The sequence below is a fragment of the Trachymyrmex septentrionalis genome, unplaced genomic scaffold (assembly GCF_001594115.1).
Source record: "Trachymyrmex septentrionalis isolate Tsep2-gDNA-1 unplaced genomic scaffold, Tsep1.0 scaffold83, whole genome shotgun sequence".
NCBI classification, from domain to species: domain Eukaryota; kingdom Metazoa; phylum Arthropoda; class Insecta; order Hymenoptera; family Formicidae; genus Trachymyrmex; species Trachymyrmex septentrionalis.
Window position 1 is genome coordinate 785,920 of NW_017306018.1, and position 6,087 is coordinate 792,006.

Sequence of the window (6,087 nt, forward strand, 5' to 3'; positions counted from 1 at the left end):
AATTTTGTACATCACTCTTTAAATACATTTCTAAAATTAAGATAATTCAATAGAAAGTTATTAGTTATAACCATATCAAGTGCATGATGTAAATTAGGGCATTAAAATTGAGTAATTAAATAATACGAGTACTTATCACTAGTCTTTATATTATACCTACACATTTAAGATAAATAGCATGTTGAGTAACTAAGTAATACTTTATAATTACTATATTTTGATATTTATATAAGAAAAAGTATGTTTGCATTGAGTCTTTTTAAGATAAATTAAAAATTATTTATAGATATTATTTGTTGGATTTTAAGAAAATTTAGATTCTTTCTTTAGATCTTTCTTTGTAAAAACTAATGATTATTTATTAGAAATACGATTTAGGTTTAAACCCAAAGGTACAATTTAACGGTTCAATCTCTAAATCGTACCGAAAAATACTTTATCGAATTTAATTTAGACAATAATCTAATGTTTATTTTCATTAAAATGTCGTTTTGTTTTAGTACTAATGAATCAAAGTTTGATGTAAGTACAAAGATATTCTGATTGCTTTAGTGCTTTTGTTACAATTTTATTTAAACATTAAGAAGTACGATATAGGCGATATTCCCTCTATATGTTTCAGAAAAAGATATCTTTTTAAAAAGATATAAAGTTTATTAGGCAATTATTTTATTACATATTCTTATTGTTATTAATGTGAAAAGACTAATTTAACGATGTTATAATGATATATCAGAAAAATTTTTTTATGTAACTCTCTCGAGAGATTATTTTTATATTTATAAGTAATATTAATAAATATACATATAATGGTAGTAAAAAAAATTTTTGATAAGTTAGCTGTAAATGAATGTATGTATTAGAAACGCATTCATAATTCCTAATAAAATTATTATACTTAATATATACCATACTTTGTAAAATCAAGCTTCAAAATTCGTTTAGAGAAATATTAAACAACAAAAGTCCAGAATATGACAATGGAAAGTTTGAACTAAATTGTGACAATAGAAAAATCAATATCATTATACATAGCTTTCTGTTATAAACATTAATCATATGAAAGTAAAACATGTAAATTATATTACAATTTCTTTCTGTCGTAGCGTAAATTAATACAGAGAGGTCATTATAGTTTGTATTTAAAATTCATGTCGCAATGTGCCGATGCAAGTGTTGTTTCACGCTTTAACCAATTAGCTTCTCATTAAATCCAAGCTACTGACTCAATTAAATCAGTGGCCAATCTGAAATTTTTCCGTGCGCTTTTTTGGCGAGAATTGATATGGAAAATTTGCGAATGCGCAACCAGACTATTCCGTGTGTTGTGACAATACGCAATCGTGTGTTGTCGAAACCGCAGCTTCAATTATATCATAAACGGAATTTGATGCTATGTATTTTGTTTGAGTATTAAATCACGCCGCACGAGAGTATAGCCGCTCGTTAAGTAGAATTAAAACCGGAAGCGACAGAAGAGAGAGAGAGAGAGAGAGAGAGAGAGAGAGAGAGAGAGAACATTGTACGATTTAACGACCATCGATTATCAACACGAGTTTAAATTGAGCGCGAATACAATTATCCTAGCAGATTTTACAATCTCGTTAGACATATCTTTTTCACTGGATATGTAACAGATTTAATTTCGTACAAACATTCGCCGGTGGATAATATCTCTTCTTTGCGCTGATGATCCTTTAGGCAACAATGTTTCGTAATTGCAGACATTGCAGTGATAAATAAATTTCGTGGACCAAAATTTTTGTTTTGACAGAGTAAGGTTAACGAAAATATACATTAAAAAAACAATTGAAAATAATAATTTCCATAAAAATGATCCTGGATCCTGGTCGCTATGTGAATTTTTTATATCGTATCATAAATTATTATATTACCTTTTATGCAATCCGTTGAAGAAAATTATAAAAAATGTATTATTATTTTTAATAACAAATTATTTTAGTAGTAATGATCCAGATAACGCTAAATATATTCCTAAAATATTCGTAAAAAATTCCTAAAATCCTAAAAAAAAAACATTTCAAGAGTATTCCTGATTATTTCAAAATATTTACGAAATGTAAAAACAACATTCAAATATCGATTAAAAATTCTATTTATATATTATTACGTATTCCAAGAATGTTCCATATATAGAACTAAAGATGATATTTATTATTAATAAAAAATATGTAGTATAATTTTTAAAAGAATAATTAAGTTTAAAAGTAATCTGAATAAATAAATTTTGTGGTAATTAATCAGCATAATTAAAGGAAACATAAAAGAACAATATGCATAACATAACTTCATTAATAATTTTCAAATAATATGTGTATAATAGATACGTAATCACTAGAAATATACAATTATATGTTATTTAAATATTTAATAAGAAACGTTAACAATGAAATCTGATATAAGATCACAATATCAATTACTGCTGTTGCATTTAGGTTACGTCGAGATTAATTTATAACATGGAAAAACAGAAAAAACTGTAACAACAATCCCGTCACAACTAGCTTCGACTTGCCACATTTACATATTTTAATCTTGTTTAAGCAAAAAATATATTTCAAAACATAAATATAACTGTAAGTAATTACTTATAAAATAAAGATTCTAAAGAAATAGTTAAAATTATGATATAAACAGAGTGATAAATATAACATTTAATATATCTGATTTATTGTTTTACTATCAAAAAAAGAAAATATTTTCTTTTTCTGATAAACCGCTTTTTTATCTGAAATAACTCATTGCACTATGATCGCAACATTTTTGCGGAAATATTATTTTTATGTAATATTATAGTTTGTTATTTTGTAGTAATTTTAAATGTATCAACATACCCCGCGTATTAATTATCCCCATTCTCTCAAATATTAAGAGATAAAAAATAATTAAGTCGTCATGACCAAAAAAAAATATAAGTTCTTACATAGAAAAAAGAAAAACAAGAAAAAGATAAAAAAATTGAAAGGGCAAATCCTATTTCCGTTGGTGGATATTCGAAAATGAAGTAGCCGTTGGTTAAAGACGAAGACAGATCGTAATCCTGGGAATACGTGAGGCGGAAGTCTGATTTCTTAAATAGAATTCCAGGACTCGCGGGGCCTGGATGAAAAATTTACCCAAGATCTTCTTAGGGTAGCTACTCTGTAAACAATGATAAACTACATGATAAACGAGGTATACATGGATTCAAAGCATGAAGCAATTTGAAAAGTCGTTAATTCTTTGCTGGATCTTATTAAAATCAATTAATGCTTTCGAAAAAAATAACTTATCATAAAATATCCAAAAATATTCTGTTCGAAAATTATAAATAAAAAATAATCATCTTTTTATATATGGATGTTTAAATAGATTTTTTTTATTATTTAATTAAGTTTTAATTTAAAATTTTTTTTAATGCAATCAAAAATATATAAAATGTAATTAAAAATGTCTATTATTCTTCTAAGTGAAATATGTAGAAAATATTGAAATTTAAGTGTGATATACTATTTCATATGTTTCTTGTTAAACTTTAAGAATTCTTATTTAACATTAAAAAGATTAAGTAATCCATTTTTAAGGAGAGGTTTCGACAATTAAGCAACGATCAGAAGAAACGATCTCTCTCTCTCTCTCTCTCTCTCTCTCTCTCTCTCTCTCTCACTCTCTCTCTCGGACCACTTTTATCCCCACTGTTTCCATCCCTCATTCTCCCTCTTTCCTAAAATCAATAGGTATGTCGCCGCGTCGCGCCGTTCGTCATACTATGTATTTATTGCAACGTATTTTGCGAAGTATTTATATATAAATGCAAAGTACTTTATAATAAATCTTATTTGATGAAAATATAAAAATTCAGAATAAATTTGCATGAATACATTATTATAAACTTATATAAATTAACAGTTAAGTATTGTAATAGTTACGTGATCTGTGAAACACTAATTCTTTTGCAAAAACGATTCACAACTTCGCTATAAACATATTCTAAACCTGACCAATATTTGAAAGAAAAATAACTTTCTCATGGGAATATAATAATTTTTTCATCAGCTGCAGTTACGATAACGTCGTTACTAATTATTTTCATTCTACTCAAACAATGTTTACATGCCGTGTGCCAATGGTTCGTCATCCGTAAAACCGCGCGCACGATTCGTTCAGTAAACTGGGGGCGATGCCTTTGTCTCCTTCGCGAATTAATTTCAAGGGCGAGGACCTTTTATAACAGACCTTATATCCGCGAACCCTGTTTAAACAAAGAGCATCTTCGTATAACTTACCGTTGCGTGAAATACGATGTCAAAGGGAGGAAGTTCCTCTTTTGGAAAGACATGCGGACTTACTGAGGTTTAAACGCGTGAAAAAGGAGGAATAAAAATATCCCCTGAAAATTTAATTTCCAAGAATGCAAAATATATCTCTTTTTTGTTTCAAAGAAAGAATGGAAGATGTAGAAAATAATTTGTTGATTGTTATCTCTAATAGATAACTAATGTTGATAGATTAATAAAAATTTAACAAAATTTTTATCACAATGCTACATATATAATATATTATCTTTAAAAATAAATCTATATAAGTATTTATTCTTTTTTATATTCGAGTTATTTATATTTTTTAAATATATTTCTGTAGAATAATGAAATACTAGATCAATAATTTATTCTGCAGAGTAATGGAAGAAGTTTTAATTAGTAAAAATATAATTTTTCATCTAAATTGATAGAACTTCTAACATTTTCTATTATTCAAAATTAATGTAAAATAGTTATATAATTTAAAACGTATTTTCATAAAATAACTTGCATTTCAATCAATATTTAGTTGATAACGAAGGAACCGTTGAATAACAATAAGCATTTATCGGAAAAAAAACCCATTTTATGACTTTTACCATACTTTGATAAATTACCTACAATAGATCAATAAAGTCAGATTAATCGAGAGGCAGCGCTAAACAATGCGCACACAAACCCATGAAGATAAAAAACCCATAAAGGATAAAATAATGTACAATAAATAATACATGAATTCAACTAACAAACGAAACTCCAAATAATCATCGAATATATTTTTCGATGTCAATATTTTTATGATTCTTGGAGCAAAAAAATATTCGTGCCGTAATATTTATCATCATCAGGGCTAAGTAATATATTTAAAATAATTTCATTTTAAATATGTATTTAAAATAAAAATGGCATTTTGCATTTTCTATTTTAAATGATTTTTGAAAAATCATTTTTATTTTACATTTGAAATGGAATCATGTTTATCATTTAATCATTTATAAAATAAGTAAATAGTTTTTCTGTTTTTCTATGTTTATTTACTGACCATGAATTACGAACATTTGAAGTTCCGTAATTTTTTCCAACTTTTCTGCTGTACCGCTTTTTCTTTGAATAAGTGTATTTTTAAAGAGAATTTACGGATATACTGATCCGTTGTATATTTGTCTCATATCTTATATTTTATTTACGACAGGTTCGACAAAATGATTGAGATGTTATACTTGTGCAGGGATCTTGGTATTATAGAAGTTACAGTTTATGCATTTAATATACTTTAAATGTAGCAAAGAAGTTATATAATGGTTTCATAGACCTTGCCAGGCAGAAGTTCAAATGTCTCTTAGAAGAGAAGTATGTGTTAATTATTATTCATTATTATTATTAATACTGTTCTATTTTAAGACTCACAATTCATGATCTGTTTGGTCTTTTAGAGATCGCATGCAACATCATGCATATATGTTAACAAATCTTGATGCTCTTTTTTGACACGCCATATATTGAGAATATCCTCCTTTGGTAAAATTAAATAGTGAAATTACGCTTTAGGATATTTATCTTTGATAACAACTATTTTATCATCTTCTCTGATTTTACATTCAGGATCCTCTATTGATTTAAGTAAATTAGCTGACTAATGATGTTTTTTGCAGTCGCTATTTCATTAGTTGTGGCTTTACGTTTTATTATCGCAGTTATAAATCGTAGTCGTTGAATGATGCTGTCAGACCTATCTAAATCATAACCTCATTTACCTAAAAAAAATATATATAAATTAATATATTAT

General features: G+C 26.6%; 1 long non-coding RNA gene across 1 annotated transcript in view; it reads right to left on the reverse strand.

Annotated features, from left to right (window-relative positions):
* Window positions 1–5,779: 5,779 nt before the first annotated feature.
* The window catches only part of LOC108755023, a 783-nt gene continuing 475 nt past the window's right edge, over window positions 5,780–6,087 (reverse strand). Inside the window, exon 2 of the long non-coding RNA XR_001939740.1 lies at window positions 5,780–6,030. This is a non-coding gene — a long non-coding RNA (uncharacterized LOC108755023). The remainder of the gene's footprint in view (window positions 6,031–6,087) is intronic.